Genomic DNA, 25095 nt, shown 5'->3' on the forward strand with positions numbered 1-25095 from the left:
TGAGCCCTACCACGAATTGACGGAAGAGAACGTTAGTCCGTTTTTCCTTTTTTATTACTGATGCTGAAGTGCATATGCTTCTCAGATGTCTCATTCACACAGCTGTAAGAATGAAAACATGCAAAATACTGTAAACTTGAGGGGATTACGGACGAAAGGTGGTAACCGGCTACAGCAAACGAAAAACTGTGCCGTTACACCTGTTGTCTGTAGTCACTAGACGAGGAAACCAAAGACAACAACTCGTTTTAATAATGTACCGGCACAAAAAAATCAATGCGCAACAAATCGGCATCCTCAGGCGAGTTCGTTCTTCCGAGATTAACTGAAAATCCGCGGAAGAGTTTGTCACCGCTACTACAGCAAGATAGAAACACACACGTGCGCCGTACAGCAGCCGTCCTGACTCCCGGCGAGGTGCCCAGAAAGCGACGAGTTCGTCGATAACATCACGACTGAAGACACTCGTCAAGTTAAAAAAGACCAACAGCATCCAACGCACGCTTTCCTCTTAAGCGCGGTAAAAGAATCTACAGTGCTATGAATCTCACGACCATAAAGACAGCTAAATTATCCTCTAGCTAGCGCATACATTGACGTAACAACTCACGTTTGAAAGATCGTTCATATGCATATCCTCCGGCGTTCGCAAAGAGCACGACCACCGTACAACTACTGCAACAACCGCACGCACGACTCGCTCAGCGCGAAACGCGCTCTGTCCGCCATGTTTAGACAGCAAAGTAGTCTGCATCGATGTTGACTTCGGCCACGGCCGGTCTCGAGGGAGAGCGCGTTTCTCTCTTCTCTTACGGCCTCTCCAATGGGGTCTGGTTCCACCGCCCGCCGCTCCTCGGTGGGGTCGCCCCCGCCCCACTGCTGCTCCTCCGCTACAGCCGTTCACGCGCAAGGGAAACGCGCGCTCGCTCTTCGCTCCGCCCGCATCGGTTGCAACCGGCAGGTCCTGATATTTAACCCCTTATGGCTTATAGGAAGAAGCCGTAATCAGCGTCTGATTTATCGTGTATGAGCAATAAAATAGTCAATAATGCGCGTGCGCGCGAGAGCGCGCGCGCCTTCGTCAGTGCTGTCGCGCACGGTCGAATGAAGTTTCGGGTGCACTTACATCAACACTTTTTGCCCCTAAATTTTTCACAGAACTATATGTACCATTTTATGCAATGTGCCTTTGAAAGCTGTAAGCAGGTATAACGCGACCTGACGCTAGTCTGCATGGCAAACTGTTCGGTGGATATTCAAAGTATTCTGCCAACCACTGCCGTTTTCGTTTAGAGCAAAACAGGCACTGACGAAAATTCATAGCACGTCTCAGACTCAGAGTAAGGAACAAAAATTTACGCATACAGTTAAAATTTCAGTTGTCTAGTGGAGTGAGCTGTTCTAGCTTCGCTTAAAATAAATCAGTAGGTTGAAAGACAGCAGATGTATACGTAGTCTCGCGACTGACGCACACGTAGACAGTCGTAGTCAGTTTAATACCAGTAGTAAAAAAAAACATTTAATCAAGGAAATATGGGCATAAACAAATATGCATAATTGAAAAGAGCAGCAAGCAATAAAAAAACTATCCTTCAAAGTTAACGCATTGCACTCATTCATCAAAACGGTGCATGCGGCTAGAAAATTAAAGACTCAAAATCTTTTTGGACGGTTTGTGCACACAAAGAGCTGGCCTTTCGTTCCTGTCTGTCACATTCTTAGCATAATTGACAAGAAGGAGTCTGGGAAATTTCTCACATATTAAAGAAGCGGACCTTGGCTATTGTCAATGCCTTCCGGGCAACTCAGCAAAGGTGAGTTCTCAAGTGCTGGCTGGATTAAGATTTGAAGGACTTCAAGGTGGTAGGTGCACGACAGCTTTTTCAAAAAAAGACACAACCTTGTCCAAGAGGGCTACAAACCCTGGTTTTGGATAATGCAGTCCGCTAGAATCTTGTCCTCGCAGAATAGTGTACATGGGGCTGCTTCTTTCGCTGGTTTCAAGAAGGATAGCACGTCACACCCGAAGTCACTGATTAACTTCACAATGTATCCAGCGACGTAAGCTAAACCAGAATACGTGACAGTGGGTAATGGGATGACAGGAGATACCATCACTTCTTTCAGTTCCTCGGTTACTGATTGCGGTAGAGCTGAAATGATTTCGTCGGTGTCGACACTAGGTGCCTAGGCGCACAATACAGCGCGACATACAACTCCTATAGTCACCTCTGAATAAATACTTTTATATCCATTATTGAGGAGTGTCCCTTGAGTAACAGTGGCGAATGTGTAATAAGCAACGCATTCTACCAAAATAATGGGGCAGCGATTGCTCTCTAAGGCAGGCATTACTGCACAGATAGTTACAAGGAACTATTAGTTCAAAAACATACTAGAAAAAGAAAGAAAATATTGCTAGGAATTAGTGCTTGAAATAGATTTCCTGTTTTTTTTTCATGAAATAATCATGATATCATGTAAACATTTCATTAAACCAACGTTTATTTGCAAAATTAAAATAATGTTTATAATACAACATAAAACATTTGCTGGTCTATAAATTAAAGCAAAATTGAAAACAAAACTTAAAATCGTTTACTCTGACGTTATAATACTAACACTTTATGCCATGTAAGCATTGTGCAACTTACATTACATTTTTATAAAATTATTTTCATCTTCGGTGTTACATCGATGGTTTCTCATCTAGCGCTGAAAGACGGTTTTGCCATTGTTGCTGTTATGTTTGCCTTGAAGCATCGATGTGATCACTGCTCATTCACTTTTTTTTATTCATCTTCTTGTACAGGCTTGGGCAAAAATTCAGATTAAAATGAACAAAAGTAGATACAATGCCGCAATACATGTCATATGCTTGTCGAGCGTGCTGAGCGACAGCGTTTTTTTAATATAAAGACTCCATTCACGTGTGTAGCACGCTGACAGGATGCCGCTGCAGCATCTACCTTCTGTAATCTTTCATTTAGGGGCTGCACTCACCACGAAACCCGCGGGCGACAGCGCAAAACTAGGCAAAAGCCACCCGCCGCCACTGAAGCAGATGCGGAGCGAACAGTGAGCAGGTCGCGCCCCTTGCGGCGGCGGAGAGCGTGACTCAAGGAGAAAAGTTCCCATTGTTCACGCGGCGATTGAGAAGGCCGTAAGAAAGAGCGCGCGCTCTCTCCCTCGAGACCGGCCGTGCTTCGGCGAAGCCGTCTTCGCGAGACTGCTTCGCGAGAATTGGAACGCGTCCCAAGATGGCGGCTGCTCGCGTAGCCGTCTAAGTAGACGTCTACGAGGGGGTATTGGAACGCACCCTCAGGTGACCGGCGGCACCTGCCGGTCGCCACCGCGCGATCTTGATAAGCTGCGCATGCGCGAAAAGAAAGAAGGTAGGCGAGGAGGATTTGTTTGTAGTCTGGCGGATGTGACGTAATAAATTGCCTATTGTTGTTTTTTGCTTGCGTGTACTCTCGAACCCAGACGCTTTTTTTTTATCGCCGCCTCCGCAGCCGCAGGCGCCTTTTTTTTTTTTTTTCTCCCTTTTCAATTTTGGCGCGCAGTGGTACAAGCAAGCGGGAGGCTTGTTCGCGCCGCGTTGCTTCAGAATGACCGGACTGGAATGGATTCTGCAAATTAGATTGGGTGGCACGCATCCCTGCTGCTTTCTCCAAACTTTCGTGAGTACTGCGAAATACAGCGCAAAGCACGTGTTGCATTCCGTACTTGCCTCGCCAACCCATTGCACCGCTGCCCTCTCGTTACAAATTGTTTGGATTTTTTTTTCTGCATCGACGCTCTATTGTTTAGCGATCTCAATTATTTTTTTGTAATCTTGCTATGAGTCTATTTATCAGTGACTTCAAGTGAAGTGTAGAGGAACTAAGGAGCCCTTTTTCGTGCGCTTAAAAGCAGTCCCGGCGGCTCGCACGAAAGGGCTTTCCTTTTGTAGTTCATTTTCGAATACGCCTCCGTTTGGCCCCGGCTAGCCCTGTCCCAGCAAGAGCAACCATTTCTGTTTCCTTTCAGTATGTACCGAAATAATCTTGATGCACGGCGATTGTGAGATCTTGGCTTCGTCGCAGCTTCTGCTCATGGCCTCTCCCGATGGTATGCCTTGTGCCTCATGAAAAGGTGAGTAGCACTTGAGTGCACCCGCTTGTAAAAATATGTGCTGGCAAAAACCGGTTGCTCCACAAGGGTGCTGATATATGTAATCAAACTCACCTTATTTATGAGGATAGTCCATAGCATGACTTTGATGTGGCCAGGGCATGAATTTCGATCAGCACCGCCACAGCCAAATCAATAAAAAGCGGGGGAGTATCGAAATTAATGGTGGCCCAACAGCGAAAAAAATACAGAGACCAAGAAATAAACGAAACGAGACACACGAATACAGTTGAATCCCGCTATAACGAAATTCACGGTGCACGAAAAAAAATTCGTTCTCGCGGAACTTCGTTATCGCAAAAATTTGACGTGAAACGCAGAAAGAATTGCCCAAGCAGCAGCAAAGGCGTTTAATGCCAAAAATCTGTAAGCTTGGTTTGCTTACGCTTCACGGCGAGCAACGCCGTCACGCGATTTTCGCACTCGGTCAGCAAACCCATTGCAACATCGTCGTCTCGGACAGCAACGAAATTCCTGATGACATCAAAAGCGTCCATCACCTGTACGGCGGTTGCCGCAGCCGGCGCTTCCTGTACGTCGTCGTCTTCTTCATCGGAAGAGTCCTTATCATTCCGGGCAGCTTTTATGATCTGCTCATCACTCACATCTTCGTGAACAACAACACAAGCGTCAGCGCCGATGTATTCGTCGAGCTCGAGATTAGGCGGCACGGTTCCTATTTCTCCCAGCGTTTTCCAGGCGGCCGCGATCCCCGGAGCCGGTGACGCCTCTTCGTCGTCGTCTGTAACGCCTGGTGTTAGGCCAGCAGAGTGTACGGGTCGACCTTCGGCAAATCCGGCGTGCCTGAAACAGTTCACAATTACTGAGCGCCCCAGTGTGCTCCAGGCAGCAGACATAATCTGCAGTGCCACGTACAAGTCCACCTTCGTGTCTCGGCCGGTTTCAGTGTTAAAAAGCAGCCGCTGAATTAACCTCCCGCGGTAAGCGCGCTTCAGGCTAAGAATCACGCCCTGATCGAGAGGCTGTAAGACAGACGTGCAATTGGGAGGGAAAAACCTCAGCTCCGTGTTAGTGAGCTTGACTTCGTCGGAGTGATGCGCTGAACAATTGTCCAAAAGCAAGCAAACTTTACGGCCCTGCCGCTTCATGTCGCGGTCGAATGCCATCATCCACTCGGTGAAAATAGCGCGGGTCATCCATGACTTGTTGTTCGCCTTGTACTGCACAGGTAGGCTACGAGTTCCCTTAAAACAGCGCGGCTTGGCACTTTTGCCTATGACTAACGGCGGACGCTTGTCCGAGCCATCCATGTTTGTGCAAAGCAGCACTGTGATGCGTTTTTTGCTGTGTTTGCCGCCGTGACAGCGCTGCCCCTTGAAGTCGAGCGTCCTAGCCGGCAACATCTCGTAGAATAGCCCGGTCTCGTCGGCGTTGTAAATGTCTGCAGGCGCGAAGTTGCTTAAAATTCCGGGCCTTCCAAGCAACTGCTCCGTCCACGTCTGCTGACATTGACTCGCCGCACAACACTTTTCCAACGATGTTATGGCGGGCCTTGAAACGGTTTAGCCAGCCAATGCTGGCTTTAAAATCATCAATGCCAAGTAGGCATGCATAGTTCAAGGCTTTCTGCTGGACGATGCTTCCGGACAGGGGGACGTTGCTGGCTCGTGCTTCCACAAACCACGCATGCACTGCTTTGTCCAACTCTTCATGGAGGGGCCGCGTCACCTTTTTGTGCTTCGAGGATGTGCCTGAAGCAAGTGCCATTCTCACGCTGTCCTTATTGCCTAGAATCGTTGACAGCGAACTTGCAGGAATTCCGAAGTCTTCAGCAATTGCCGCTTTCTTCCTTCCGCTTTCTGCTTGGGCGATTATTTGAGCTTTTTGCTCAAGGGAAAGAGTTTTGCGTTTTTTCACTTGCGTTGCCATCGTGTCCTGCGGATGAAAACTCGTCGTTGTCGAAGAGAAAGGCAGCGAGTGAACAACGCGACCACGACACAAAGCCAAAATGGCGGAACTGCAATCACGTGATTTCATGCTTAATGTGGCTTTGGATTTGACTTGGACTTCTCGCCAATAAAACTAGTTTCGGTTTCGATTTTGAACGCGAAAATTTCGTTGAAGCGGAAACGCTCTGCAAAAATGGTTCGTTGTGCAGAGAAATTTAGGCCATTAATTCTTATAGGATACTCGCGGGGAATACAAAATGATTCGTTGTGGCAGTATTCGTTGTGGCGGGATTCAACTGTAGCGCTGAACTTACAGCTGATTTTTTTTATTGGGAAGAATCACATCATATATACGCACACAGAGAAACAGCGCACATGCGCAACGTCAACGACCTCAAGTTTTGGTAAAAAGAAAAAAAAGCATTTAAAAGCACGAGTGCATCGGCAGAACTGCCGCCCACTGTGCAGCATATTCATTTCCCGAGGAGATAATGTGACAAAAGGCGTACTCACGCACCCTTTACTTTTTCTGATGTGAAAAGCTTTGGCTACTTCTCTAGTGCACTGGTAAGAATGAACGAACAAAACATTACTGTCATCAAAAAATGACGTGCATTCGCACATGGATCAGTGCTTCGCTAGGCTAGCTTCTTTCTTTTTCAGCGAATTAGCGTGCTCCATGAGCCGCACTTTACTGCATTGCACAGTCTGGCCTATGTAGGTAAGGCCACAGGACAGAGGGATTTGATATACTATGCCAGTCTTACAAGGAACATATCTATTTTCATGATTTATGTTGCACACATTTCTTCTGCCCCCTCATGCATTCTTTGAACCGCGGCTCCCACTCTTTCTAGTTTGTTAGGAGAAGGAAACAGAACGTTTACATTATGCTTGCTTCCTACTCTTTTAATTCGGTGCAACAGCGTGTGTACATATGGCATGACTACTACATACCTTTCTTCTTCCTTCCTCCGAACACCTTTCCCGCCCTCACATGCTTGAAGACAATTTTAGCGCGCAGAGGACTTTGTCTGCACTCGAGACGAGAACTGAGTTCAGGAAACCAGCTTCCCTGCATTTGTCCACCTGAGTTAAGAGACTGGACATCATTTTATGATGACAAGATTTCTTCACTGCCATGCCTAAGCATCCCGTAACAATACTACTTTTTACGAGCTTTGAATGAAAGGACCTGTAATTCAGAAGGGGCTTTTCACTCCTAGGTGAATACTGCCAACAGACATGGTGGGGTTGGAAAGACAACTTTAAATCGAGAAATTGTAAGGCTGTTTCTTGGGGGACTTCATGCGTGAGCCTTAGTCCCGACCCATTACGTGCAAAAACATGAAGAACATTTGACACAAATTCAGGATTCACAGAGCTAGCTAGCACCAGAAAATCCTCCACGAAACGGAAAATGTGCATGCAACAACTGGCTAAATCATTCTCAACTTTCATATCAACCCTGCTTAGATAAATGTCGCTGAGGATGGGAGCTATCTTGGCACCTATGCACACACCAGATTTTTGCGTATAAAGTCTACCATCTCACTCAAAAAACGTGTTACTCAGGTAGTAAGATAACATTTCCAAAAAGGATCCGGTTAAGGTTCCACACTCATTTTGGAACCAGCATTCATCATTGTCCTCCGTAATACATTGCTGAACATACTGGATGAGTTGAGAGTGTGGAAGAGATTATACAAATCAACCACATCTACGCTAAAACCAGCACTGTATACCAAGCTCTCATTTTGGAGCAAATCAGCAACTGCCTCAGAATTAGGAACGAGAAATGGATCCTTTACTTGAAGTGACGACAAATGTTTGCAAAGATAGTAGACACAACCAACTGCCATGAATTGCGGAATTCATACTTTCATTCATTATACTTTCTGTGTTGTAACAAAATCCTTCACATCTTACCTTTCCCAGGAGTGGGCATTTATTGCATTGTTCTGATTTCCAGGTCCTTCCCTGTCTTTGGTGCGTGTGCTGAAACAGGGATCCTTTGGAGGCAACCTGGGGCTTTCTTCTGTGCTTTTGATTCTGCCTTAGTTTCCATCGGATAGCTGTGGCTGGTACGTGTGGGCAGAGGCGTTTAATATTTGCAGACCAGCATATATATGGTCCAGTGCTTGTCAAGGCAATTTTTTTTGGTACAAAGTGTGATGCTGCTGCAGTTCCACAAAAAAAAAAAAATGTTTTTACAATTTTTAGACAGCTTACCTTCAAGTTCTTCGATTTTGTAATGGTGTATATATGGTATGCTACCACTGTTTTGTTTTTTTTTTTCCTGTCATGCTAATGCATCAAGGATAATTCTAGGCTGTTATGGCTAGCATGATCTGCTAAGGTAAAGGTGCTGGTTTCATTCCACACCAACTGATACAGGTTGTGGGCTTGACCATCCTCAATTTCTTTTTAAAAAATCATAGTAAATTGTATTGCTATGAAGAATATTATCCCAGCTTGTTTTTGGCGAAAAAATATTTTCTGCCCGTGACCACCATCTTAAAGGAGTACAGACGCCAAATTTTGGTGGCATTTTTGTTAGACATTCCTGTATACGGATCGCCAAGTGGTTTTTGCCTACGACTGCTAAATACTTTTCAGTTCAATTTTCTTTTCTCGCCAATTTCGGTTTCAACAGCTGAGAGATGGCTGTGACATCACAATCAAGTCCAAGCCATGCACAGCATGAAAAAGCCGCAGTATAATCTCCAGCTCTTCGCGATTCCTGTTCTTGAGGCAGGCTGGCTTCAGCGTTGCAGTGAATTTAAACATCACAGGATATCACAATTTTTTTTCACCCGTCACGTGACCTAGACTTAACTTTGGCGTCACAGCCATCACACAGCTTTTGAAACCGAAACGGATGAGGAAAAAAATTCAATGATAAATTGTTTAGCGGTCATAGGTGGATATCACCTGGTGCTTTCTGTACAGTAATACCTTGCACATCATTACAGCTAATTAAACACGAACCCAAAAATTAGGTGTCTATAGGTCTCCGCCATGTTTAAAACAAACAAAGCAATCAAAGTGGCATGGCAGTCGTCTATGGCCCCAGAGCAGGCGGAAAGCACGGGAGCGGCACTGTGGTGCCACCCCACTGCTGTGGCCATACTTGCCAAGAGCGTGTTATTGTGATATGCAGGCACCTTTTTGGCAGATAAAATACCCACGCGCTGTGTGAGTACAAAAGCAATACTTGGAAAAACTTCACGTACACAACATGCATCACCTTGTCCTGCACACCGTACCAGACCAAGAGCGGATTCAAAGCGCACGAGCGAAGTTGTTGCTGCCTTGAAAATGAGTAGCGTTGATTGATATCTATTTGCTATTTGCCCAGCACATTAGCCGCGGAATGCGTCGAGAATTGCAAAGCTTTGGGTGCATACAACAACTTTCAGTCGGGTAAGTGGAATGTGATTTTTCTCGCTCGTAAACAGCACACGCAAACCAGGTAGGAAGTATTCCGCTCAAAACATCATTGCATTCTCGGATGATTCTTCATACCGAGCATCAAATGAGCGTTGTTGGTAAGCATGGCAACAGTAGCAAGGGCACTGTGCCTTGGCACCGTACAGGTTTGCTTATCCTTGCATTATTCCTTTAAATCACCACGCTGCACGCCTATCTGTTCTGTTCGTGGAAGGTTATTGGCGTCAGCATTTATAATTTCTTCATGGGTATTCAAGCTTTTAGCTTGCATTACAAGCTGCAGCGTCCACATGCTGGTTCCGTAGTTAGGGCTACCCAGTTCAGTCCTGGCCGCCGTGACCACGTTTCTATGTAGGATAAACTCTGAATGCGACAGTGTGCCATGCAGTACGTAGTTGATGTAAAGATCTTCAAAATCTGAAACAGGGGCCCATATGTCACTCGGGACGCTCAACCCCACAACAGCATTCAAAATTAGCTGCAGTGAATACCACTCAAACCCCTCGGTATAATAAAATTCATCTCCAATTGAGCAAATCAGTGGCTGTCAGCACACGCACATTTCATCACAAAATTTAAAATAATTTGAGGTGAACAAAGCTAATGTTAGCCATACAATATAACCACGGAGGAGTGCAATACTGATCGCATGCGCAGCAGCTCACTATGCACATAATACATACAACTAGAAAGTGAAAAAAAAAATTTGCTTCAGGAATTGCTTACATTATAAACAGGTCTACGCATTAATATACTGGCTGCCTCGTCAACATTTTACGTGCACTCACAAAATACCATTACGCGTCATAAAGAAGGCCAAACTCGAGTTATTCATGGCCTTTGAGCCCATAACCGCTCTGGCGTAAAGGTGTCGGTATCCAGCCTTCGCGCCACACTGCGATGGCCCACTGTTTACGGCGACCTTCGCCCATAAGAAACCTGTGCAAGCTTACTAAACTTTGCGTCCTTTGCCTTCCAGCACATGCCACGGTGATGCAACTAGTCAGCATGGTGCTTTGTTTTTTATTTTTTCGGCTGCAGCAAACCATCGCACAATCACAATAGGCGAAAGCAACTGAAGCATTGTTTTTCCTACCACGCGAAAGTCTGTAATTACGACAGCGCCACCGCATCTTCATGACGTAGCCAGAGTGAAGGTGGTCTATACTCCTTTAAGCTTGCAAGTAATAGCAAAACCTAGTCACACAGATAAATTTGTAAAAAAATTAACTTTTTGATGCATCACTATAAACAAAAATTTTCATATTAATAAAATGCATTGTTCTTTTGATGTGCAGGAAATAAACAAACTCTGCCTTATATTTGTTCAAATATACATCATAAAATATGGTACAAAAAGCTGAAATTTTGAAATGTTTGTCAAATTTTATATTCTTATGGTCTAGGCACTAGACTAGAGTGCCTGGGTTCGAATCTGACTGCCGGCAGCTGCGTTTCGATGGATGCAAAGCGGAGAGGCATCTGTGTGCTGTGCGATGTCAATGCATGTTAAAGGTCCCCAGGTGGTCAAAATTACTCCGTAGCCCTCCACTATGGGGCCTCTCTTTCCGCTTTCGCTCCCATCTTCCTTCCCTTGTAGCGTGATTCAGGTGTCCACGGGAAAACTTTTCCTTTCCTGTAAACCAATTATTACTATTATAGTACTCAATCTATTTCTCCAACTTTTTTAGAAGACAAAAAGCCTATAAAAGAGATCAAACAACTTAAGCTGCACCTGCAAAAACATTATAAAAGAGATCAAACAATGTAAGGTGCACCTGCAAAAGTATTCTAAATCAGAGAAAATTGCCTTATTGAGGTTTGAGGTTTATTCCTCCGTCAGTTATGTAATGAAGTGGCCCTATTAAAGATATGAAAAATACTAGTTTGCACAGAGCCATTCATTGCCATTTAATACTGAAAGTTTAATCAGGGTGCTTTTAAGTGAGAAAATAATTTCTCAAGTTGAGCCTTTGCAGGCAACCACGGTGTTGCTCTGTGCCTGCTCATCGCAGCAGCCCACTTTCTGCTGGCTGCGAACAAGCAGTCCACTGCTTGAGTGCAATGGTGCTTTAGGCCTGGGCACTGTCAGCTTTAAATGTGCAAATTTTTTGCAGTTATATATGTGTATTGTAAAGAAGAAGTTCTGATTAAGCGGACAGATAGCCGAGAAGGAGGAAGAGGAAGTGCTTTTGCGGACCACCTGACTCAAAAGTTAAGCCACCACCGCTCCGGTTCTTCTCGCTACCAGTGCCCGCTACCAGTGCCTGGATCCCCACTTAACACTTGGTGGAGGTGCGGGGTAATATATATATATATATATATATATATTGCATGACACAGTACCATTCAATGATTTTTTAGAGCTTAATCTAATTTGTGCTTTAGATGAAAAAAAAAAAACATTTCCATTCAGCGATCGCTTTGAACCCTGGCGTTGCTCTGTGCTTGCTCTTCACTGCAATGGATGCTGGAGCTAACGTCAAGGAGACATGTAACAACACCTTGTGGGGGTTCTCACAGGACTCGGGCTCTGTGCTCAGAACGGAACGCCCCGCCGCTAGCTCTGACCACATCCGTGGCAGGGAAGAACGAAACACTGAGGCACAGCCACCGGGCTGGGCTGTTTATTGGGAGTGCCCAATTTTTATCCTTGGTCATAGCAGCATCCGCGGGCTCTGGCGTCGCGGCGTCGCCTCCCCCCGATGAGATGCTGTACATCGATATTAGAGGGTAGGGGGAAGGAGGGGCCGCCCGGCACGCTACGCCAGGTCTCTCGCCCCTGCCCTCTCCGCCACTGCTTCAGGGGAAGGAGAGAGATGAGGTATCCCCGTGAGGCAGACAGAGCCGTGTCGTGCAAGCGTGGGTAATCTTAAATTCCCACACCCTCCTCCCTTAATCATGACCTCCACCTGGGTGCCGTTTTCCCCTTGGGAGTCGCACGGCTGGTCCTTCAGCAGGCCCATGTAATACAGGAATCAGGGCAGGGGTCGGGACTTGGGTTGTTGGGCTCTGCTCCTGGTGCCGCTGCCAAAGTGAGGCAGGCCACCCTCTATGCCGAACGGGCCCCGCATGCAGGCCGTACATCCGACTCGTTCTGTTGAAATCCTCGTCGCCGCAGTCACGAGGAAACACAAGGGGGCGAATTATCATGGCTCGCTTACCGGTCATGGGCCGCCAGTACGCCCGTGGTGCACTGCTCGCCCACGGCTGCGCCGACTTCCCGTAGGTCGTAAATCGGCATCAGACTCCATCCCGATAGGAGCTCCATACTGTTTTTGTTGAATGCCAGTCTCTGTGCTCGACCTCAAACCGAATATGGCACCTGCATTTGATAGCCCTCCTCGCAGCTGCGGGCAAAGAACAGTCTTCTTTGCAGCTTTTTGATCCGCATCTCAAATTACTTTGCGGGAATTCTGATCCTTCTGCTGTACTACAGCTTCATTTAAATTTTTCTTTGTGTCCGTGGCCTTCAGCAGATTCCTTTATTGTCGAAGCTGGCAGTGCCCAAGCCTAAAGCAGCATTGTATTGAAGCAGTGGAGTGCTGGTTCTGTGTATATTTGCAGCCGGCAGGAAGTGTCCTGCAGTGAAGAGCATGTAAGGAATTTACGGCGTTGCAGCGGAGCACCAGAACAAGAGGACCAGCGTGGCAGGCTTCTCGAACCGAGCAGCCTGTGCCGTGCTTGCTAGGCTGTGAACGCCGATCTTAGCGCCTCCGCTTTACAGCGGCGCTGTGCGCTACAGGGCCCCCCGACCAAACGGAGCGGCGAAATGTACGCGCCAACGGGGCAGGGATGAGGGTGCCTCAGCGGCAGGCATGTCGACAGATAAGCCAGCAACATCCGAGGGGAGCTCCTGGGGAGGTGTCGCCATATATTTGGGTTTAAGGCGATCCAGGGAGACTACCTCTCACGACCATCCAGCAGGATAGTCGCAGACTTTGTAGTCTTGTTGAGGACATGGTACGGGCCATCATAGGGGGGGCTAAGAGGCGCCTTTACAGTGTCTCGCCTTAGAAAAACATGCCTCGAGGACGCAAGATCTGGGTGCACAAAGATCTGACGGTCAGATGATAGAGGTGGGACTGGGTTTAGGTGTTGAATGCAGTCCCAAAGGCGTTAAAAGTACTGCAGGGGCTGGGACGAGGAAGCCGAAGGAACGAACAAGTCTCCGAGATGACTTCGGCCACCAAACAGCCAAGGTCGCGACGAAAAACGGTGCGTAGGCCAAGAAACACCATAGGAAGGTGACCAGCCCAGTGCTCGCGATCTAGGCGAGCAATGAGGGCAGTCTTGAGCTGACGATGGAGCTTCTCAACCATGCCGTTAGCATAAGGATGGTATGCTGTGGTGCGGCATTGTTTAGTGCCGAGCAGACTGGTAAGGGAAGTGAAGAGGATGCATTCAAACTGGCGGCCACGATCCGTGGTAACAGCCAAAGTGGGAAATCCATGCTGAAACGAAGGCTTTGGCAACTGTTTGCGCAGTAATGTCCAGAGTGGGCACTGCTTCGAGCTAACGAGTGAAGCGGTCAGTCATCATCAGAATGTGCCGGCAGCCATTAGATGGAGGTGGTGGTCCAACCAAGTCAAGGTGAACGTGGTCAAAGCAACAACCAGATGGCAGGAAAGACTGGGGAGGAGTCTTTGTATAGTGAGTCATTTTGACGGACTGGCAAGCAAAACACGAGCGGGCCCACTGGCGAACGTCTAATGTTTGGCCAGACGCACCGCTGGGTAATGAGGCACTATGTGGCTCTGATGCTGAGATGGCAGATGTCGTGAAGTGAATGGAAAATGGCAGGATGAAAGACCTCTGGGATGGATGGACGAGGTAGAGCCGATGACCCTAATCACAAAGAGCGCACTGTTATTAACCCTTTCACTGCCAAGTTTTTTTTTTTTGTGACTGCTCCTCACTTCCTTCCAGGTTCTTTTTTCATCCGTGTTACTTTCACCTGATTCAGAATTCGGTTTGGTTTGGTCAGGAATTCAGGAACTGTTGATTCAGAATTCATCAACATTTTCATAGCATGGATGAACCTGGCACACTGACTCGCCATGACTCGCTGCTGAAGCAACAAAGCGACGTGGTGATGATAATGATGCAGGTCTAAAAATACCTAATCTATTTGTAGGCCCCGCCTTCTAAAGAATGGGTCCGCGAGTCAGGGCCTCGCCCGACTACTAGTCACAAATTCATATGAATTCTATTCTGCTCCAAAATACCAATTGGTGAAATATGAGAGAGGCTTTCACCCTGCAGTGGGTATAGTCTGGCTGATGATGATGATAAAAATGCCAGTTTATTTCCGGGTCAGCAGAGAAGCACTTTGCAAAGATACAACACTGCACGCTGCTGCAATGCGAAGCATGTGGTCGAGACTCGTGACAGGACAATGCTTTGCTACAAAAGTAAGGGGCCAGTGCTTTTACATGGCAAGACGAAACATAGTGGGGTGTAAAGATGGCCTATGTGACATGGCAAAAGGGGCTCCGAGCAGTACAAAATACATTGCTCCTCGTCTGGCTGCAACTCAAGCAAAAAACCAGCTCAGGAGGCATCGCTTCCGTCTTCATCCTGGTATTGCTCTGCTCCACAGTCCATTACATCAGGATGCTTCGGGCTGCTCGCCAACAGCTAACAACGTGATCGCTCCCCAAGCAGGGCTCCCGCCAGACTCCCCTGATTCTTCCATTCTGTCCCTTTATCTACACTTTCTGCCGCGTCAAGCACAAGTCTCGCGCCGCAATAACCTTTGCACATGCACAGTTCAGCTGCCCCTCCACGTGCTCAGACAGAGAGAAAAGAGCATGTGCAGTTTAATTAAAAGACGAATTGAGGCGTTGGAGCCGCACATATATTTACGCTAAATGTTTTATGAATTTGTGAAGCCTCTTCGTAGACAATACGACTTGTCAGCAATATTTCTTTTTAGTGGCAGGGAGTTACGAGTATACTCAAGAGGAGAGATGAAATGCTGGTGTCACCGTTGGCGACAGATTTCTCAAGTGAAATGTATATGTCAGTATTGATTTTGCGAGTGCAGATCCCAAAAGTTATGCTGCTCGGCCATTAATTTCAGAGTGGCGGCAAACTGGCCATTTTAATGAGGTCATTGCAAGTCTGGTTCAACTGGTGGGAAGATTTTTTTTTAATTCAGTTTTTTATGTGATGAAGGAGCCCTTTGTTGCCATACGGTTTTTCTTTGTCCATAGCTCATCATCATTATCATCGTTAGCTGGACTATACCCACTGCAGAACGAAGGCTTCTCTCGTAATCCTTCAGTTAACCCGGTCTTGTGCTAGCTGCACCCACTTGACCCCTGAAAACTTACTAACCTTGTCCACCCACCTGACTTTCTGCCGCCCCCTGCCACGCTTTCCTTCACTTGGAATTCAATTTGTTGCTCTTAGCGACCATCGGTTATCCTCTCTTTGCAATACATGTCCTGCTTGTGACCATTTCTTCTTGATTTCTACTAGAATGCCATTATTTAGAGTTGATTTCTTGGACCCACTCTGCATACTTCCTATCTCTAGACTACACTTACCATTTTCCATTCCTCAGCTCTATGCATCTACTTCAACTTAAGTATAACCCCTTTAATTAGCCTTCACATTTGAGCCCCATAGATGAGTACTCGTAAGATGCAACTGTTGTTTACCGTTTTCTTGAGGTATACCGGTAAGCTGCTAGTCATGGCCTGCAAGAACTTGCCAAATGCGCTCCATGCTAGACTTGTTCTACAGGTTTTCCTTCTGAATTTAATCCTAGTGCCAGCGGAAATAATGTGAGCGCCAACTGATACAATCTGCGCACCGTGTAATTTAATTTTAGTGCCAAGCATTTAATAAAAGCGGCAGTGTATTTAATCCGAACACCAACTCGAATGATGACAGCGCCAAACAATTGAATCAGACTGCCAACGCAATTACTACAAGCGCCAGCGGATTTAATTCATATGTGGAAAATAAATGCGGTAGAGGGCTCTAAAGCACGAAGCATGAATTCCAGAAATAAATCGAAATTGAGATCACTTTGCAGACCATGCGACGCTTAAGCGTCACATCTGCATGCACTATTTTGCTTTGTTCTTGTATCTTGCAAAAACCAAGGACCACGCGCAGCTGAAAAACGGCAGTTTATGACACGCCTCTTGCAGCTTTTAGTTTAGACGCATGACAAGTGAATAAATATGACTGTCATCTTCTAATTGGCTGGTTAAGCACTGCTTATTATGGGTTGTCATATGCACTGAATCTGCATGCTGATGGCATTTCGGCCTTCACACAACAGCCTGCTGTTTTTGTGAAATGGCAACCGGTGCAGAAATGTATTTGTGTTTCTAATAATGATTCAACACTACTAGCAGAAAAGAAGGATTAGTGTAAAGCAGAGTTGGTTCAGGCGCGAAGACATGGAGCCAGAGAAACATATCTCATTTTACCGCTTTCTCAATTTTACACGGCCACTACCACGGAAAGAGAGAGCGCGTGCCGTTGCATTTAGTCTGGCTCTGACATGGCAAAGTGGCTGAAACCATGTACAGCAGAGCTTTTAACCCAAACAGCAGTGCTTAATTTGCCTGGGCTGTAATTGTAGCGGCGTAGGAAACTACAGGCTTGTAAAAGCACAGAAGCGGCCGTCTTTAAAATGCAGTTTTATTTTCTGGGAGACATTAGGTTTAAAACACTTGCATCAAGGCAATGTTTGTCATAATACTGATGAAGGCTATCCTATACGTTGACACTTTGCTGATTCGGCGCATTGTCTGAAAGATGATCTCAATTTTGATTTATTTCTGGAATTCATGTTTCGTGCTTTGGAGCCCTGTATTGCATTCATTTTCCACATATGGATTAAATTGGTTGGCACACGGATTAAATTTGCCGGCGCTTGTATTAATTGCTTTGGCATTCGGATTAAATTAGTTGGCGCTGGCATTATTCGAGCTCGCGCTCGAATTAGATATGCTGGCACTTTAATTAAATGCTTGGCACTCGAATTAAATTACATGGCACGCAGATTATATCAGTCAGCGCTCAGATTATTTGCACTAGCACTAGGATTAAATTCGGGGGGAAAACCTGTAGTTATCGCTCTTTCATGGTCCGGATCTGCGGTTGCTACCTGTCCTAAGCGGACACATTTGCCAACAACATCCAGAGCTTTGTTACCTGCAGGGTGGAAGTACTGCTCCATTCACTCCGTTTGCTTTATTCTGCTCCAAACTGCTTTGCCTGCGCCATCCTGCCCCAAAACACAATATTGTTCCAAAACTCCAAAACGATGTTTTGCCATGATGTTTTGATGCCTTGGTATTTTGCCATAAAATTTAGCGAAACATGATTTTTGCTTAACATTAATTGTATTGGGCCATTAATTGCGCCAGGTACAAGAAATGCGGTTCGATGCAATTTGGTTAGGTGACTGTGAGAAGTGCAGCAGGGCAGTGGCATGTTGTGCTATAGACCTTTTCACGAGCCTCGGCGAAACCGGTTTGACTGGGCTGTGGGGCGGCTTTGGGAGAGATAATTCTTAACTTTTCTTATGCTAGCAGCACAGCCCAGTATTCAATATGGCAGCGCCCACGACCACTTTTCGAAAAGGTCTATAGACCAGAACAAGGAGGGTAAATTGAACACTGCCATTTTGAGAGCGTTCTAGCACCATCTATAGTTGCCGCAGCGAAACTATGCCTCTGGATTGTCAAACGAGGCAGCCGTGGGTGTCTAGCTCTTGCGCTTTTATGTTTCTTTTTGAAGTTTTCACAACTGGTTGCTGATAAAATTGTCAAAAGTTAATTTCTGCCTCACAGCAAGACTATTCTTTACATCTTGCGAGGGCAGAGGCAAGTACAGTGTCCACAAGTGAAGTGAGTGGTTCCTATAAGCGCATGGTACCATTGCATGCAGGCTTGCTATGGCTGTGACTTTTCTGATTTGATTTGCACCCCCAAGTAATGTCCCATGTACCAGCAAAACCTTTGCAGTCTGCTATATGTTTTACCTTTGCGTGGTGACTGCAAAAAATCTGCCGCAGCCCACACCTCACAAAACAGACCGCATGCCGCTACTGCGAGCGAATGCTTCTCATTGGCGATGATTCCCCGGTGTCTCTTTTGTTTTTTTTCCTTTCCAGCAGGGTTGAAGAATGAATCAGCAGCACATCAACCAAACAGGAGATAGCAAGGTCTTATTTTTGTGACTGGTTGGCGTTGCTTATCATGGCTGTTAAAAAAAAAAAGGCACTTCCTTGCTGAAATGCAAACGGAGACATCAGGTTTACTCGCACTTGTGGCATGCCACCTGTTTGTGCGGTGCGGACTGCAACAAATTTTTGCAGACACCACGCGAGGGTAAGAAATGTCGCAACCGTAGTATTTTTCGCATAGAAAGGTACTATGCACTTAACCGAACCACTCGCTCCACTTGTGGACGCTGTGCTTGCCTCTGCCATTGCGAGATGTGTAGAACAGCCTTGCCATGAGGCAGAAATGCAATTTTGACGATTTTGTGAGCAGCAAGTTGTGAAAACTTCAAAGAAACATAAAGGCGTAAGCGCTATGAATAGCCATGGCCACCTCGTTTGGTAGTGGAGAGCAGTCATTTCGCTGCAGCACCTCTAGGTAGCCTTATAGCGCCCTCAATACGGCAGCGATCAATTTACCCTCCGTATTCTGGTCTATAAGGGTCGTCATAGTTTAAACGATGGCAGCACACTAGTGGTGGAGGTACAATGCACCTTGGCTGGGCCTAGCTAACACATGTAAAATTTTAATAAACTAGAAAAGCGAGCATAAGAAATATTTTGATCTCAAGTTATTCTAAAACGAGTCACAAACGACTGGGAGGAATTAATTGCGAGAAAAATGTTTTGTGCGCATGACAGCAACTTCTCCCAGCCTTTTGAATCGCCGGTGGTGAGAGAAGTGAGGGCAAGGAGCGAAGCAATTGCCACAGACTACCACGAGCTGTTGAGGAAACTTTTCTGGTTACAAAGAACTACACGAGTTGTTCCAACAGTTCTGCTGTGAAAATGAGTGTGTACTTCACTATAGAATCGTTGTTAACAACAAACCTGTCCAGTCTACATCAGACAAAAGCATACTTGAAGCATTATGGGGGTGATGCCAGGACGGTGTTAATTGCAAGAAATGCTTTCAAGAGTGTTGGAAAGGCATAGAAAGCCTGTTGCCGACGTGTAGCCCCAGTGTTATTTAAAAGAAAACATGAGTCACTGGGAGACAACCATGAAGTAAAGAAGCTGAAGGAAGAAAAGGCTACCCTTCAGTGCCATCTATCCTTCCTGAAGGTACTACTGAGCAGTGCGCAGGAATTTATCAGCACAGCTGCGGAATCAAAAAGTGGCGATGTGCAGCTTGTTTATTTTAATTCCAAGGTAGTGGTGGTGCTTGAGCGTGGACATGTCTAAAGCTGTCAAGTCAGAATAGGCAAAAGCTTTTAGTCAGCTGTGTTACTTTAAACATCTTTACATGTTGAGATATGCGTGCATAGGTAGTACAGCATTGAATATTGAATAAAAAGTAATCAAATTGGATTTTTTTGTATATCAGGAAACAAATTGCAATTATTAAAAGTGCTTGACCCTAGAAACATGTTCCAAAGCACAATTTGAGTGCTCCAAAGTGGCATTACCACTGCTCCCTGAGCTGTTCCAAAATGCTCGAGCCTGCTTCTACCCGTGTACCTATTAAGGCGAAAGCCTTCAATGGCTCATACTGTTGCTGTTTGTTCGTCTGGTCAGACATATCTATCAATCCTATGACGTCATCAGGAAAATGAACTTCAGTAGAGTAAGTTGTTGGGCTAGTTGGTATTCTATATTTAAGGACATAGTTTTCAGCGCAAAGGCACGTGGCCAAAGAAAAAAAAAAAAGACTATAGGGACAAACACTGCGCTGTGTTCGTCCCTATAGTCTTCCTTCTTCTTCTTTCCTTTGGCCGCGTGCCTTTGCGCTGAAAGCTTTGTCCTTAAATCTAGAAAAATGAAAGTCCGATCTCCACCGGGAATCGAACCTCCATACCTCGGATCCCCTGCCGAGCGCTTTAACCTACTGCGCCATGCCCCCTTTTTTTTTTTTTTTCTTTATTGCCGACTTGGACATTCAAAACAAGACGATGAACAATAAAACGTGCCAGCATACTTTCGCATGACACGGCGGGTTAAAACTTTTTCAGTTCTACCAAACTGAAGCCATGCCCGGAATTGTGAAACACATCATAATTCTTCTTGTCTACAGTGAGGATGATAGTAGCGATAACAATAATGCTGCAATTAGTTGGTAATGATAATGAGAGCAAATGTGATGCACCTTGTGCATCAACAACACTCAGGCTGTCGCATTTCTGCAGTGTAGATTCCACAGTGCTCTCGGAATTTTTGTAAACTGCTGCTCTTATCCGAGGCTATTGACCATTACCGTAGGCTTCCACATATTAATTTTTAGGCCTATGTTTTTGCTTTGCTTGCCTAGGTCATTAAGCATTCTTTGTAATTTGTCCACTGAGTTAATTAACAAGGCAATGTATTAAATCAGCCCTTATTCATAATTGTTCCCACTCCAGGTTTCTGAATACTTCCTCTAAGCAAGTGGCAAATAGTACTGGGGAGATCGTGTCTGCTTGCCTAGTGCCTTTCCTTATGGGAATTTTATTACTTTCTTTATGGAGGACTATAGTTGCTATGCGGCCACTGTTGATATCCTCCAATACTTTCACATACGGCTCATATACACCCTTAGGCAATGACTGCTGACGTTTCGACTGAGTCAAATGCTTATTCTAATCAACGAATGCTATTTATAAAGGCTGGTTATATCCCGAACATCCTTCTATCACCTCGTTGATAGCATGATGAATATGATCGATGGTAGAGTACCCTTTCCGAAAACCTGCCTGATCATTTGGTTGATTAAAGTCTAAGGTTGTCCTGATTCTGTATTTGATCCCGGATATATCAAATGCACATATATCATTTTCCTATATCGAACTCTCAAAATATCCCCCTGAAAATCCCACATTAAAGTTTAGCAGCGTTGTTCATGTCCATCGAATTGCGCGTCGTGCCCTGCAAAGGATTGTTTTAACAGCTCACCGGCAATCATTTTTCATGCATAGAGCCGGGTTGTGCAGTCATGGCAGCTGCTGCCTGCCAAGATTTCTGGCGCCTGCGAAGTGGCATTTGGAAGTGTTCCCAATGTACTCTCCTTTTCGACACTAGGTGGCAGGTGACATTCAGTGCATGTGTACACCTTGCAGGTCATCGCCGCACCCTTGGTGAGCAGTGTGTTGCCGGCAGGCAACGCACCACTGCCATACATGTACCATATTCATGCTTCTGGGTTATAGAGAGCCTCATCTGTTGGTTTGCCTTATATATGAAATTGCCTATGTATCTAACTATTCCGTGATCCACTTCGAGTTCAATATATGTATATAACTGTAGTAGCAATGACTTAGTAAATTCCGTATACGCAACAGGTAGTATGTTGATTGGTCTAATTTTTCAAGTCCTTAGCATCCCCTTTCTTAAGGATTAAAATAATGTCAGCATTCTTCCAAAACTCCGGTGACGATGTCCAGACATTGCATGTGCAGGGTGGCCATTTTTCAAGCACAATATCCCCACCGTCCTTCAACAAATCTGCAGTTACCTGAGCCTCCCCAGCTGCTTTCCCCCTTTTCATAGCTTCTAAAGCTTTCTTAACCTCTTCCTTTGTCACTGACGGAACGTCTGATTGCTCTTCACTATTGCTAATCTCATTATCAGCCTGGTTAAGTGTAGAACTCCTCGGCTACCTTGGTATGCATACATCGGATTTTCACCTACTTAATTTCCCCTTCACCTCTTTCAGGCTAGCATTGTATTTTAGAGCATGCTCGATTCTCTCCGTAATATACTCCCTTGCGTCGAACAAATTGCGTTCACTGAGTACCTTTAACATCTCTGCCAGTTCTATCCTGACCGCTGTAATGGAGGTTTTCGCGCCTTGCCATTTCATAATCAGATATTTCGTCTGCTTAGATAGTTTACTGGTAGCCTGTCTAATTGTCCTACTGCCTACCTCTGCCATGCACTCATTATCAATGGCTCTGAAATTATCGCTCATTGCTTCCAGACTAAGATCGCCTTCGTCGCTTAAGCTGAATATCTGTTCTGTTCAGAGATCCTGAATTGGTGCACCGTCCCTCATGTGGCAAACCTTATTCGTTCCCTCCCAAGTGTAGCTTGCTGCCGGGCTAGTTGATGATTCATGAAGTCAAGAATTTAGCGCAAAAATAAAGAGCGGACGAAGAAGGACATATAAAATGATTGACCAGCGCTAGTCAATCGCCTTATGTGTTCTTCTTCGTGTAGCAAGGGGCAGCAGAAAATGAAGTGTGCGAATGAGATGAAGTTTTCAAGGATTAGGTCGCCACAGCTGGCTAAACATTAAGATAGGTATGTAGGGACCTTGATGTCGATAGTGGGACCCGGCCATTTTCAGTGGGTTCAATGACCAAGATACATAGGATTGGCTTACCTCTTACAAGCGGTTAAGCGTCCACAACCAGGGAGACGACGCTGTGAAGCTGAACGACATGGTGTTTTACGTGACAGGCATTGCCAGTTTGTAGAGCAGAAACCGCAAAGCAAACTTCACCACCTAGTCTGCTTTTAAACGCGCCTTTTCTTAGATCTTTGGCTGCCCTTGCATACAAAAGCTGTGTTCCAAACAGTACTTGTGAGCCTAAACCCAGCTGCAAGGATCCTTCACCAGTTATACTGAAGACATTGTGAACCTGTGTACACATCTAGAAGTCTCCAGCCAGAGATGGATCAGATAAAGCACATTCTCAAAAACATTGAGGCTGACGCAGTTGTCCTAAACCCTATCACTGTTGCCAATATATTCATGCTTTGGCAGGAGCAAAGCAGCGCATTCTGGTTCAGCCACCTTCTGTGCACTTTGAATCACTTTCCAGCGTAGTTCCGTCAGCAGCTTGCTGCTGGACCAGTTTAAAGACTGCGATTGGGGAGGTGATATAACAGCTACTCCTAATTGAGGACATTTGGGGATCTCCATCTAGCCTGGCCATGACCCTTCAGGCTGATTTGAGAGCAAGTGACTGAAGTGCTGCCATTCATTCATCTGCAGGTTCCTGCTGCAATAACGCTCATGTATGGCAACGTCAGATCTGGTCAGACATGTTTATCCCGTTCCGCCTTCCACTGTAGCCTGCCACCTTCATTCCTACGTAACTGTCCCCTCTTTGTGTGGACTCCTGGCGCATATATGACAACCTTCTTATTTGTTATGCGTGCAGAGTTTCTGGTCACATTGTGAGTCATTGTTGCCACCTGCAGATGTGCCTGCCTTTACGCGCCCCTGAGCCTTGGCCACGTCTGTCCTGCAGACAACTTTGACACCTCCACTCACCACCTGCCTACTCGCCTCCATCCTCATAATGCCACTCGGTTTCTTTGCTGCATCTCTGCCTAGTTACTGCCTGAGGCAAGAACTGCGAATACGTCAACAAATGTAGGGCCGTTCCTTGTTGATACTGGGGCTACTGTATCTGTGATGTGTAGGAAACTGCACTTGCTAATAAAAGTGTGGACAACATTATCTGATCTTTCGCTTCTCACATCGTAATGCGCAGTGTCTTTCGCCTTTGACTGCCTGCACGGCCAGGGCCACCATTCACAGCTCATTATGTACCATAGAATTTGTTCTCTCGTCGTGCTGCTGTGACACCATTTCAGGTTTTGACTTTCTCTCTGACCATGGCACCATCATCATCATCATCATCATCATCTGCGTTAATGCCTAATTAGGACTTCTCCCATGCAGTTTGATGATTTGTCTCCCACTTTGAGCAAACTGGCTGTGGCTGCCGACATTGAGCTTCCTGCATGCTCATCTTCCTCCTTACAAGAGAATTAAAGGAGACTTTTATCCTGCAGTGGGTGTAGTCAGGCTGGTTAGGATGATGATGAGGAACCTGTTCAGCTATGCTCTTGCCATTTTTTTTTCTTTGCTGTTGCACACTATCGCATCCTCTTCACCTAAAAAAAAGTGCAAGACACCCCTACATAAAAACGTACACAATATCCATGGAAACCTACTTGTGAGATGCTAGTCATTGTTGCATGGCTAGTGTTTTGTACTTTCCTATGTGCAGAAAGTGCCGAGCATTATTTTCATCGAGTCACACTAGCTTCATTTTTTATTTATCGATTTATACATACTATCGATCCAACCTGGACGAAGATAGGAGTGGACACAATGTCAAACTTGGAATAGCGCAGCCATTTCTTATCTAAAAAAGAAAAACAACTTTACCAAAAAAATAAAAGTGGACACTGCTCAGTTCTATGGCGCAGCTAGGAAGTGTTGTATGGTGCTTCATTTCTTTCTTTTCTGACATGATGGGAAGTTTTACTGAAGAGCCAAGATTTTGTTGGGGAAGCAGTTTCAGATAACAGAAATAAGCAGTTGGTCATATATGTGCTTGGTAGAAGAACATAGCTGCTATTCTGCAAGCA

The 25095-nt window shown here is 45.7% G+C and overlaps 1 long non-coding RNA gene across 1 annotated transcript; it reads left to right on the top strand.

Moving 5' to 3' along the window:
• The first annotated feature begins 3319 nt into the window (after positions 1–3319).
• LOC146182594 (uncharacterized) lies at positions 3320–24332 on the top strand. The gene is made up of 4 exons (XR_014708613.1): positions 3320–3683; positions 4033–4137; positions 8059–8170; positions 23914–24332. It is a non-coding gene; the product is annotated as an uncharacterized LOC146182594 (long non-coding RNA).
• Positions 24333–25095: the final 763 nt, after the last annotated feature.

The sequence above is a fragment of the Amblyomma maculatum genome, chromosome 7 (genome assembly GCF_055883805.1).
Source record: "Amblyomma maculatum isolate TAMU_Amacu chromosome 7, ASM5588380v1, whole genome shotgun sequence".
In the NCBI taxonomy this organism is placed as follows: domain Eukaryota; kingdom Metazoa; phylum Arthropoda; class Arachnida; order Ixodida; family Ixodidae; genus Amblyomma; species Amblyomma maculatum.